Here is a 14558-nt window from a genome sequence, read left to right as displayed (position 1 = left end):
TGCCCATCATTCTGCTTAACAACTAATTCACTCAACACTGTCAACTATTTAGTAAGGCTTGAATTACTATTATTTCTCCTCACCTATCCTATTCCTATCTCCTTTCTACTTATTTACTATGACTTTGTTACCTGTATCTTTATAATTTCTATTATTTATTTAGTTCCTAGTATGATTTATGTTGATTGCTCATTGGGTATCCTATGGCTATCACAAAGTGTTGCATCTTATGATTATGGTGAATGTATTTTTATGATTGTTCTATAGTCATGGTTTATCACTTATAGCTTTTATGTACACCAAGAGCTGAAGACAAATCCTTGTGTGCCCAATCACACTTAGACATAAAGAATTCTATCACTCAAGCTGTAGAAGGACGTCATCCTGGAATGTAGATGATAGAGTCAATTGAAATGGAACTTTGGAATGGGGGGTTGAGCCTGTTATGTTGGAGGTTATGCTTCCCCAACTAACAGATGGGCATTTTTAGAATGTTCCTTCTGCTCTCTCTGGTGCAGATCTTTGGGATAATGCACCAATCAGGAGAAACATTGTGGTACCATACGTGACTGTCTGGGGACGCAGTGGCGTCAGTGGCTAAGATGATGAATTTGTCAATCAGAAAGTTGGCCAATTTGGTGGTTCGAATCCCGTGAGCCGTGTAATGGAGAGAGTTTCTGTTATTTTTCCCAGCTTCTACCAACCTAGCTGTCAAAAGCATGTAAAATGCAAGTAGAAAAAATAGGAACCATCTCTTTGGTAGGTCAGCTAATAAACGTTCCATGCACCTGCGGCATTTAGTTCATGCCAGCCATATGACCATAGATATGTCTTCATGGAAGTGCTGGTTCTTTGACTTTGAAATGGAGATGAGCACCACCCCCTTGAGTTGGAAATGACCAAGTTAACGACCTTTAACTTACATGGCATGCCAGCTATGACCTTTCCGCTGGCAGATTGATGAGGCCTTTACCTACTCCTCAGTGTACAGTATTCTTGGATCCCTGAAAGATACATTGACACTTAAATGTTTATGAATCCATTTTAATTTTTGATGTTTTGCTAAAACAATAATTAAGTGTAATATATTTTTTTCCACACAAGTCTTAAAAATAGATAAAGAGAACCCAGCTGAACAAATGAGTCAAAACTTTATTCTTTTTCATTTATTTATTGAGCAGTACTGACCCAAAGAGAGGCCGCGAGAAAGACATGACTAAATGGCTGACTAGGATAACAACAATGCATGGATACACCCAGATGAATGCAACAATGAGTTGGATGTCTACAATTATTACGTTCACCATCAGACTAAAACCCAAATGAAGAATATGTCTTAATAAAAGAACCCATCAATAGTGGGACAGTGGTCATCATAAATAACATTCTCAGGAAAGCTGAGAAGAAGATCTCCAATATTATCAACTTGAAACATCTCTCCACAGTTTCCAGAACAACATATCTACTAGGCTTTCATGAGTGAACTAGAGAAAAAACAGGTGGCCCCATTGTTTCTGGCCTTTTACTTTACCTGCTACACCAAAGTGGCTGTCAAACTTTGAGAATTGCAGAATGGGATGTTAATTGGAATATTTCTGTATAATTAGGGGGAATATTGGGGGACCTTAAAGTGGCAAATAAGGCATTCATGTTATCGCTTAGGTTTATTTTATTAACAGCATGCCAAAACATCACAAAGATGAGAAACTTTGGGGTTTCACATGTACCAGAAATTCATTTGGTATTATGGGTGATATACAAATAGGCATTTTCTTTCCTTTTGACAGGGATGCTGCGAAGTTCATGAGATGCAGGATTTAAATCCATTCATTTTACATGAATGCACATGATACCACTAAAATTTTGTAATATCTTCTCCTTGATTAGCTATCCCTTACTATTCTGATTAGGGCTCAGAATAGTTACCTAATAATTCAAAGAAAAGATGCAGAACATTTGAAATGAAATTATCAATGCAATTGGTTTGCATGTCATATTGATGTGACGATGGAAGAAAGAATACAGAATCAGAAACTGCTAAAAGTAACCAATTCAGCTTTATACAAAGGATCATTTTCATTTCTTCATTAATTGTTTCTTCTTGTTTAGATCAGGTCTCAAAATAATGATATAGCATTTGGGGAAAAAGATGCAGCCCAGTAAACCAGATGCTGAAGCCAAAATGGAGAAGATTTCCACAGCCACCATGTATTTTCCCTTGGTACTCAAATAGGTGGGAACAAATGACACCCAGACACTGCAAAAGACCAACATGCTGAAGGTAATAAATTTGGCTTCATTAAAGCTGTCAGGCAAATTCCTAGCTAGGAAGGCCACAGTGAAACTGATAGCAGTCAAGAACCCCAAAACCCAAGGACTGTATAAAACATTGCTGTCGAACCTTCATTACATTGCAGAACAATTTCTTCAGCCATGGAGTGCATGTCAGAATCTGGGAAGGGAGGAGAAATTATAAGCCACAACAGACAAATGCAAAACTGTGTCAGGGAGCAAGATAGGACAATAGAGAGAGCCAGCCCATTCCCCACCCATTTTCTCATTTTGGATCCAGGCTTGGTGGCCATGAAAGCCAGGACCACTATGATTGTTTTCCCCGATATACAAGAAAGAGCTACAGAGAAGATGATGCCAAAAGCAGTTTGTCGCAAGAGACATTTCACTTGGTCAGGTTGCCCAAAGAAGAGCAAACTGCAAAGGAAAGAGAGCAGGAGAGCAATGAGAAGGCTATAAGTGAGATTCCTATTATTGGCTTTAACAATAGGTGTGTCCTGATACTTCGTGAATATCCCGAGCACCGCAGCTGAGATGACGGAAAAGGAGATTGCAATCACCGCCAAAGAAATCCCCAGAGGTTCTTGATAATGTAAGTATATTGTACATTTTGGAAGGCAACTATCCTTATCCTTGTTTGGATATTGATCCTCTGGGCATGGGAAACAGTCATCCAAGTCTGTTAAAAAAAACCATTCACAGTAACTTTATTGTTTTGAATTGTCATCATTTCATTTTCAGTACTAAATTTATTGCATTCTGAAGATTTAGTAAGCTCCCATTTGGATTATTTGATTCTCTTTATATGGTGCTTCCCTTAAAGAATATTTCAAAGCAATAACTAGTCAGCAATGTAATGTCACATGGACTTACAGTATGTGTGTTCCATAACTCACTATTTCTACTACTCCTGCATGAGCTATACTGACCCATAGTTGCTTACCACATGGAATTCAAATTGCTGTTTATCACCATTATATCTCTGAATGTCAGTGGGTCAAGGTATATGTGAGACCAAGTTAAATAGTATCTAGCTTTGGCAATAAGTCACATTGAGGGGCATGCCCCAGATCGTATGTGTTAAACGTTGTCATATAAGTGTTTGGAGTTTTATCTTCTCTGTAATTTCCAGGATTTTGCAACACTCATCTACCTGAATTATGAGGTATTCTTATTGCTTCTTGGCCTTTTGGCTAAGATCAAGTGTAGAGGCGTTCCTAACCTTTTATCCCTGTGGCAGGTTGGGAAACCTTTGCTATTCCCCCAATGTGTTGGAGTAGGATGGGGGCTAACTCATTAGGCTGATTAGTATGACACCTTGTGATTAAATAAATATATTTTAAAGGTTGGGGTAAGCCACCTAGGTTTATTATATGAAATAGGAAAATGTATAAATTCAAAGTCGTTCATTCAATGAAAAAGGAAACAAACAAAAACAATTATCTAGGTAGAATAGAAAGAAAACAAGTTGAAACCATGGAAAAATTACAAAAGCTAAATTGCCTTTACTCCCAAAATCAGAGGACAAAAGTTCCTGGTAAAAACTGTTTATAATTTTTGAAAGAAACATACGAAAGAAGAATTCAAATCTGAGGAATCTATTAATAGTCCAAGTTAGCATTGAACAGCCTGAGACTGCAATGATGAACTTACAAAACCTCCTCAAATCTATAGGGATCAATATGAAAGGGAAAAAAAGAATCACATTGGTATAGGCGTATATTACAGGCTACCCAACGAAGAAGAAGAAATAGATGATCATTTTGCTAAAGAACTAACTAAGGTATGTAGGGAATATACCATTGAACTAATGAGAGACTGTAACTACCCTGATATCAACTGGGAGAGAAACTCTGCAGCAAATCAGACATCAAATAGATTCCTTACCAACATAAGTGACAACCTTGTCATCTAAAGGGCACTAGAGGAAAAATTACACCAGACCTAATTCTTACTAATAGAGAACAAATGATAGAGGGAGTTGAAATTGCCAGACTTTTCGGTGATAGTGACCATGTCATATGGGAATTGAATATAATGCAAACACAAACAATAGAACCTAATACAGCCAGTACCTTAAACTTTAAAGGAGCTGATTTTAACAAACTTGGAGAGAGCCTATGAAATTCCATATATGAAAATCCTAATGGGGAAAACAACTCAAGCAGTGTGGGAAACTCTGAAAAATATGATCATAAAAGCCCACAGCAATACAATACCACTGAAAATGAAAAACAAGAAATCCAAGAAGAAACCAGCATGGTTGCACAAAGATCCTTCTGATAAACTGAAAGACAAAAAGGACAAGAACAAAACAAAGGGGACACATAACTAAGGCAGAATCCCAGCATGTAGCTGGAATCTGCAAAGATGAACTCAGGAAAGCTAAGACTCAGAATGAACAAAGACTAGGAACCAAAGTCAAAGGTAATTTTTAAAAAGTTTCTTTCAACATCTAAATAAAAAGAAAAAAGTTAAGGAAACTGTAGGTCCACTAAAGAGGGAAGATGGCAAGGAAGTAACAGGCAGGAGAGAGAAAGCAGAGCTGCTTAAGTCATTCTTTGGCTCGGTCATCATGCAAAAATAAACTATAGCTCAACCTACCAAAACCTAACTGTAAAAAGACATGCTAGAAATAAAAATTAAAATAAGCAAGAAATGGGGTGGAAAACAACTACCTGATCTTGACAAACATAAATGACCGGGACCTGATGGTTTACATCCTAGAGTTCTGAAGGAGCTGGCAGAACCATTGTACTATATCATTCAAAAAGGATAGAAGAGCCGAGGTGGCGCAGTGGTTAGGGTGCGGTACTGCAGGCCACTTCAGCTGACTGTTATCTGCAGTTCAGAGGTTCAAATCTCACCGGCTCAAGGTTGACTCAGCCATCCATCCTTCCGAGGTGGGTGAAATGAGGACCCAGACTGTGGGGGCAATTTGCTGACTCAATTTGCTAAAAATCTGTAAACCACTTAGAAAGGGCTAAAAGCCCTATGAAGAGGTATATAAGTCAAATAAATAAATAAATAAATAAATAAATAAATAAATAAATAATCCTGGAATGCTGATGAATTACCTTAGTATTCAAAAAAGGTGATGTGGTTCCCATCTTCAAAAGGGGAAATAATACAGACCCAGGAAACTACAAATCAATCAGCCTAACATCAATACCTGGGAAGATGCTGGGAAAAAAACAAACCTTCAAACATCTAGAAACTAATAAAGCTATAACTAAAAGCCAGCACAGGTTTGTAAAAAATAGATCATGACAAACCAATCTTATTTCATTCTTTGACGAAATGTCTAAATTAGTAGACCATCGAAATGCTTTGGAGATAGTATAGTAGAGATTATACTATTATAGTATAGACTTCAGCATGTCATTCCAAAAGTGGTCTAGGGTCTTCTGCTTGAGCAGAGAGTTGGACTAGAAGACATCCAAAATCCCAGTTCTATTCTGAATCTAATATTTATTAACATTCAGCCCCTGTTTATATTTATTATATATTTGATACATTTAACATAGTCCATTGCTTACCCAATTGATCGGCTATCTTCCCTTCTGGACATAATTTACAGTCATAGCAACAGGATAATTTTCCTTCCACTTTCACCTTGCTATGGCCAAGAGGACACTTCTTGTTACAGATGGAAAGAGGCAATGTCTGCTCATAAATAAAATGAGAATTCATACAAAGAACTTATTTTTGGTAGAATATTCTTTTCATCAATTATACATATGCAAACTCTTCATATTTAACCCAAGCATTGGTGTTGCGTCTTCTTGCTGTAAGCTCACTGGTGGAGTTACTATCTCTTAAAAATGATAAATAAAAGTTATATGTATAGAATTATAGATAAATGACTGTGTTACAAATGTAGAAACAGATAAGAATCTGGATAAGAATATCCTTTATTTCGCTGATTAGTTTATATTTATTTTTAGAAAAAAATAATACATATTCTTCCCCTTTAATGAATTTTATAGGTAATGTGCAATCTTAGTGGGAATGATGCTGCATTTTAATTAGACAGATGGATAGATAGATGATATATTGATGATAGATCGATAGATAGATAGACAGACAGACAGACAGACAGATAGATAGATAGATAGATAGATAAATGAAAGATAGAGAAAGAAGAAAGAAAGAAAGAAGAAGATAGATAGATAGATAGATAGATAGATAGATAGATAGATAGATAGATAGATAGATAGCTAGATAGATAGATAGATAGATAATAGATAGATAGATAGATATAGATAGTAGATACCTCACCTTATACAGGTTCCAAATAGCATCCAAAAGTACATTAGAATCCAAGGCAAAGCATTCCTCAAAGTTCCAATTTATTAAAAGAGTCATGTTGGCACATCTGGGAAAACCTGAATCTGAAAGCTTTCAGGTTTTCCCACCCAGTTGAAAGTTCAAGATCCTGCCCCTACACCAGGGGTGGGTTTCAAATTTTTTGACTATCTACTATTATGTGAGTATGGCCTATTTTGTGGACGTGGGCTGTTAGTCATGTAATTGGGTGGGCTTGGCAGTCATGTCACTTACCAGGAGATGTCATGGATTGGGCAAAATGTGGTGAATCTCAATTAACAACACTCTAGCTTAGCAACCAAATTTTGGGCTCAATTGTAGTTATAATTAAAGGACTATCTCTGCCTTCCTCTGCATGGCAGCCTTGTCCTAGTAAACTCCTTCTCCTTTCTGGCAATTTTCTCTCTGTTATAGGCATCAAATAATCCTGACAATGTAAGGTTTCCTGCTGCAATAGGGGGTTCGACTAGATAACCTAGGAGTAGCCTTCTAGTCGTAAATTGCTGTACTGTGCTGTCTTTCTTTCTTTCTTCTTTCTTTTTTTTTTTTTTTTTTTTTTTTTTTTTTTTTTTTTTTTTTTTTTTTTTTTTTTTTTTTTTATTTTTTTTTTTATTTTTTTTTTTTTTTTTTTTTATTTTTTTTTTTTTTTTTTTTTTTTTTTTTTTTTTTTTTTTTTTTTTTTTTTTTTTTTATTTTTTTTTTTTTTTTTTTTTTTTTTTTTTTTTTTTCTTCTTTTCTTTCTTTCTTTCTTTTCCTCTCTTCCCTCTATGGGAAGCAACCAACCCCCCCCTCCAGATAAATATTACTCCCAGAAAGGCCATTCCACATTTCTGCCAGATAGAGATAATGACACTATAGAAAGTTTGGCTCCATTCACAAGCTGGGAATGATCCAAACACTTTTAGAAACACAAAGCCCATATTGCACAACCCAAACTTCAAAACATAATAGAATTCTACCTTTTATACAGTTTGTTGTTCAGTTGATCTAGAAACAAACTATTGAATTTCACGTTGAAAACTTCCTTTTGAGCAGAGTTTCAATTTAAAGCAGGTTTCAATTTAAAGTTTGCATCATTGACTTGTGGACTTCAACTCCCAGAATTCACAACCAGGCATACCGGATTCCAATTTAAAATGACAGCATTTGTTTTTCTCCTTTGCCGAACCTACCAGGTAAAAAGTGAGGTTCCTTCTTTCTTTTCTTTCTTTTCCTTTCTCCTTCCCTTCCCCCGCCCACCCTCTCTCTCTCAGTTTATAAAAACCTCTTTTACCTTGCCTGAACCAGCAGGGAAAGGGCTTTAAAAAAAAAGCTTCTGATGAAGGTTTGGGGCATGTCCAGGCCATCATTACTATCGGTCTGGTCTGGTATGCCAGATTTTTCACTACCTCTTCTGGCATACACTGGGAGGAACCTGCCCTACACCCACAAGTCCATCAAATGGTCCAATCCTCCACTGCCATGCTGGCAGCTTCCAGCCATCCAGTTCCGGCCAGGTGTGCAAAGACAAAGGATGACCATGGCTTTCTAGAAAGGATTTTGTAATGGCTACATATCACCCAACTCTATATACTCTCCCTTCCTATTTTTCCACAATAGAAAAATGCATAGTAGAATAATAGAAAGTGTGGCAGGCCTGAGGTCCAAAAGAAAGATGGCTTGCGGGACTGACACTTGGAGCTTCAAAGTTAAAACATCATTCTGGGTGGTTAAAGGACTAAGCTAAGATCCTACCTCCCCACTTCCTTCTCATCTTGTCAGTCTTAAATCAATTTTAATGTTAATATTATCATTTAAAATGGCATATGATCACATGACCATGGGGATGCTGCTATGGTTATGTGTAAAAGTGGCCTACATATTTTTTCAGTGTCATTATAATTTCAATAAATACATACGGATTGCTAAATGCTTGCTTACTCCAAATGTTGCTGTGAATGTGATTGTTTAATTATTTATTCCATGGGTATCAAACTTACAGCATTATGTTTCTGTTATGTGACGTATTGTGACATTTCTCCCCTTCATGGAGCTGGGATGAGCGTTGCCTGCCCTGACGCATCTAACCTATGAGCTGCCAGTTTGAAACCCCTGACTTATTCCATCAATCTGTGGCTAATAATTTCAGGAAAAGGGAAAAATGAAACACACCTGGTTAAACATGAGAGGCCAAACAGCTTCCTTGCCAGAAATGGTGAGTAGCTTGTTTGGGGGAACCATGGGGTCAATCTTCCCAATTTGGTTTTTCAGAAAGGACTTGTTTGGAAATGTGACCCAATTGAAAATATCAAGTCCGGTTTCTAATTCTCCATTGTGGCCAAAAAACCTGTTCTCCAGCACTGTTGTTAAAGGAGACTTGTTGCAAGAAATGGTGGAGCTAAAGGAAATGACAAAAAAAGAGAGAGAAACCAGGAAAGTTATCAAGAATCTTTGAAGGGGATGCGAAAATTTCAATTTGTTTCTTTCAATTTTGTGTAGGCTTAAAGAAGGTCAGCTGTTCCATTTTGGCTCAGTCCACACTATTTCAAACTGGTAAAAAATATAGTTTTATCAAGGCATTTTCAACTCTCAGCTGAAAACTGTCAGATGAGAATTCCAGCAGAAAACAAGAAAGGGACAGATCTGAGAAATCCCTTTGCTTTGATGAGCATTTCAGAAATGGGGAATTCGGTGTCCTGCCACATAATAGGCAAGATAGAGTATGGCATGGTGGCCATCTTGCTGCCCTTTAGAAGGTTAAGTTCAATCCTAAGCAGTGGCAGATATTTCGCCATGAGGGCCAAAGAAAATATCTGCTGTGAACTCTGTGTGGTGTCAGGAAGGCATCCAGCCAGTAAACACTAAGGTGTTTCAGTTGCTCCAACTCTACCCTGAATTAAAGGATGACAGGGTCATAAAAAGGACTTCGTCTAGGGAAGATAGCTCTGAGACAGATAATTTTAGGACAAGATGGCTTTTTTCCACCAGAGTTATTTGGAGGGGGATAAACTTGAAATATTCTTCATGCGATTCATTGACAACTTTGTTATTCACTGGAAGTAACACTATTTTATTTTTAAGATTTCTTGTTATTTCTTTCTTTTTATTTTTATTATTGTTTCATTCTTAATGTCTGTGGAGATTCTCAGTCATCCACATTATTTTTGTCCCAAGGGTACTTTTTCCAAAAAACAACTGGACTTTCTTTTTTTTCCTTGAAGAAATTTTGATTCTCACCTAAGAAGCTTATTCACTCTGAACTGAATGGAAAAACTTCAAGGAAAAACAAAGGACTACAGTTTATTTATGAAAAACATTCCCTTGGCACATCTGAATCTTAGTAACTCAAAAATTCAGCTGCTGAGGAATAATAATGCTATTCAGCAGCATTTTTCAAGTTTCTATATAAAATTGTCAAACATAATGGATTGAATACAATTCGGCAATACCATTTTAAACATAAAATGAAGTCCGTATATTTTGGGTCTCTATATAAGCCTTAGATTGATATTCATTTTTTTATTTTCTTTCATATGAAAATATCAAGTACTTCTATGTAGCTTTCAAAACTACCTGTAAAGTGTTCTAACTGTTAAAACAGCACAACACCAAATGGTCTCCTATTCTGGTACTTGATGATTTCCCAAATTTTGTATTAGCCAACATTACTTGCCAAGGTGATCGGAGGAAGAGCTTCCATCTCCTCTCATTCATTTTTGCCCCCCTTTCAGTTTGGCAGAGCACATGGCCTTCAGAGCATGTGCCACAGCATAGACTGCATTGTAGACGCTGTAACTATGCGCATTCATGGTGGTCTCAAAGACAGAATTATGAAGAGTCTCCAGCTTCTCTTCTCCAGTGCAGATCCTTTCAGCATTATCTGCAATATCACTAGAGAAGAGCATTCAAATGCATCTTTCCAGAAATCCCTAATGAATCCATCACCTTTTTCTAAATTTGGGTTTCTCTTCTGCATAAATTGTGGAATCCAGTGGGCTCTTTTGAATGAATTGCAAAGGAAAGAGCACCATGGAGAAAATCAATGGGCAATGGCCTTTGCAGTAGAATAGTGGTGAATTCCATCTGGGCTGTCATGATCCAAACTTTGGCTGTTCTCTCCTTTGGAATATTATCATAATTGAAAAAATAGATCATTAGTCTCAAAGGTACCAAGCCGGTATTTCAGCATTAAGATAACTGCAATGCTGTACTTTCCATGATCACCTTGAATATTTTACCTGTGCCTTCGATCCACTCATCAGCTGCATTACCATACTCATTGGTAGAGGCCTTCTATAAAATCAAAGCAGATTCCTCTCTCTGAAAAAGTGGAAAGTCTCTTTTGAATGAACCTGTCCCTTCTTCTTCATACATAGAAACTAACCCAACCCAGGTCCATTCAAAATGCAACAATAAATGCCGTATAGCTTTAATTTGATGGGTTTCATCTGGGAACATCCATTTGACAAACATTGCTGTTTCAGTATCATGAATGGAGCTGATCCATATGTGATCTAAATGGAGAAAGTCAGAAGAACATAAAAATGAAGGATCTCTTCCAAAATAAAAATTAAACACCAATGCATGTGTATTTATTTAATCTATTCTCTGAGTTTTGATGGAAGACAAGATCGGGTACTAAACATTAGTTTTACATGACATCTGCAGCTTTGCTCATCAAACAAAAAGGAACAGCCATTTCAAATAATCTTACTTGCTCAAATTTTCTTTTTAGTGACCCACCTTTTGAATATAATAAATACCTGTTGGACCTCTCATATTGATCCATTTTTATCTCACCTGGGGAAATTTGTAGTTGTGTAGAGAGATTGCCATATTGAAACAGGTGTTAATATAGGGTCCTCCAATCACAGCTATCGTGTTGGTCTGGTCATTACATTTGTAATTGGGTATAAAGTCATCTTTTGTAGATAGAAATTCCATTGCTAATTGATAAGTTGTAATTTCCTTAGGATAGTCAGTAGCAATTTGGAAACCAAAGCTAACAATGGGCAAAATTCCAGAATGTTCATTGATCTCCTTTACAGCAAAAGCCAGAGCCAATATGTGCTGATAATTATGAGTGATGAACCTTTAGTGAGAGTTATATTGTCAATATATTTCATTTTTAGATTGGACAGCTGTTTTAATTGGAATATGTATTCATAATGGATGGAAACTAAACAGTGAGAGAAGGACCCCAGAACTAAGAAAAAATCTGCTGACAGTTAAAACAATTATCAGTGGAAAAACTTCCCTCCATAAAATACATCAATGCTCCACTAACTGAACTTTTTAAGAATAGATTGGAAAACAATTGTCTGAATTGTTCCAACACTGTTTTTCTGCATCTTCTGTCAAGATTTAAATTAGTGCCCATTATTTCTGGACATCTGGAATTTGTCTGCTAGTAAATATTAGCCATATATAGTATCTACTAGGCATCACTGACCTAGTTGTGGCTACTTAACATTGTGTTAAGTCACACCCCTATGGAATTAGTTTCCAGTTCTCAGGACCTCACTTAAAAAGAAGTTATTGGTAATATTGAGTGGGTCCAGAGATGGGCAACAAAAATGGCACAAGGTTTGAGGGACATAACATATCAGTAAAGGTTGGAAGAGCATAATATTTCAGCCTGGAAGATAGAATGAAATTAGGGTTTGGGTTATAGTTATGATTGAAACCTTTAATTATAATAAAATGTGAGTAAGGTTCTAGAAGGCAGCATTTTCTTGTTTTAAAAAAAGGTTTTGTTTTTTCTCATGCATACATTCACAAATATACATTCTTAAAATATTATTAATATTATGTGTTATCTTTTAAAATTTATAACAAATCAAATTCTCTGCCTAAGACTTTAAAAATATTTTTAAGATTGTTTCCTGCCATCCTGTAAATCCAACTTGTTTTACAGCAACTCTACTTCTTCTTCCCTCTCCTTTTCCCCTACCCTCCTTTCTTCTCCACCTTCTTCTTTTCTCCTCTCCTTTCTCTTTACTTCTTCCCTTCCTCTCCCCCACTCCTCCCCTTTTCCCCCTTCCTACCTCTCTCCTGCTTTACTACCACTCCCTTACTTCTTTGCCTTTTCCCTTTCTTCCTTCCCTCTCCTTTCCTGCTTCCTACCTTTTCCTCTCCTCCTCTGTGCCTTCCCTCCATCCGTTGTAGTGTTTACCTATTTTCCTTTTCAGTCTGTTATGTTATTGGGATGGCGTTCGAACAAACCCAGTTCTGTTTTTACATAAACATCTTAAATTCTCTCTTCCTCCTTTTATTTTCCATTGTAATAGTTCTACACATATCATCTTTTAAATGTATATTTGTATATTAATAATTTTCTATTTCCCCCCTCTTACCTCAGTATTTTCAATATTAAGTAAAACTCAGGAACATGAGGGAATCATCTCTGACTGACAGGAGGAAAATTCCAAAGTTGTTGGAAAGTATTAAAAAGAAAGAATAGTGACCAATCACCCACTAAATTTAATTGAATTTAAACAGGCTTGGGAAAAACACATGTTCCATCATCAGAGAAAAATACTCTTCCCTCAGTTTCTATGTTTCTATCCTATTCCAGTATTTCCTGAAGAAATGAAGCCTTTCCTTTTCACACCCTAGAAGTATAACAGCCTAAAATATGTACTAGAGGGTTTCCGGTGATATATATGGATGAAATGAAAAAACAAGATTAACCAGGGACCTCTGCAATATTTAGATTAGTCATTTTTTTTACATTCAACAGAGGACTTTGTTGAAAGAAGGAAGATTCTTGAGGAGAAAGAAATTCATACCGTATTATCTATCTTATCTATATTTTCTAAGGGAAGGAAGACAGCTCCATTTTACACCCTAGACCTATTATAACCTAAATTATGACTCAATGATTTCCTGTTTTATATCTGGTTGAAGTAAAAGGGGAAAAAAAACCCTCCTGATTAACCAGTGAGCTTGTGCAATATTTAGTTTAGTCAAACTTTTTGTACTTTCCACAAGACTAAATATTCATCTCAATTTAAACATCTGTATTAGGACAGATAAAGTGTATTTTAGTTCCGGAATTAAAAAAAGACTAAATATGGTCACTAGAATGGGTCCTACCAATTAACTAGCAACCAAAATAGTTAAACACAAAAGTGACAGGAAATATATTTAGGTGTCCATGAGGGGGAAGAGGAGATGCAGTGTGAGGAGGAAGAGGAGAAGTAGTCTTATACTTACAGGTACTGATCTAGGACTTCATAATTAGGAAGGCTTTGAAAAGTTACTTCATTTGTAAGAAAGATAATCTGAACAATGATAGCAGCAATAATTAAATCTCCAGACTGATAATATTTATGAACAATTGGGATAGCTAAGTTTGCAGGTGCCAGGATGTGAAATGCCCATCATAGTTGGAATAAAAAGTAAAACCAATGTTCTGAATAAAACCAATTCATTGTACTACGAAGTCATTGTAGACATCAAACAAAAGCTCCTTTGTTACCATTCAATTAAGGACCACTCCTTAACTGTATCTAAAGTTAAGATAATGAATTTTATCCAAAGTCAAGAAAATGAAGGGTTACAGATGAAATACTTAATCCTACCTACCTACACATCTGTATTTCTGAATATAACTGACTATAACATGTAGTCATTGTAGATACCAAACAGTAACTCCTATGCAACCATTCAACTGAGTAGCTGACCATTCATTATTTACCTAAACTTAAGACAATGAATTTTTTTTAAAGTTTAAAATAGGAAGCATCATAGATGAAATACTAATCCTACCTACCTGCACGTCTGTATTTTTAAACAGATATTAATAGTGTGCAAAGTCTTAATCTGAGGTGATCATTTTTGCAGTGTTTGCTGGAATTCCATTAAGATTTGGAGAAGAAGGCACAATAACTGTCTTTATTAGTAATCAGTATCATTCTTTGCAGCAGTACTTTGAAAAATATCAGAAGGAACAT

This window comes from Thamnophis elegans, chromosome Z (assembly GCF_009769535.1).
Source record: "Thamnophis elegans isolate rThaEle1 chromosome Z, rThaEle1.pri, whole genome shotgun sequence".
Lineage (NCBI taxonomy): Eukaryota > Metazoa > Chordata > Lepidosauria > Squamata > Colubridae > Thamnophis > Thamnophis elegans.
The sequence above is the reverse complement of the archived record's forward strand: the minus strand, read 5'-3'. Positions refer to the sequence as shown.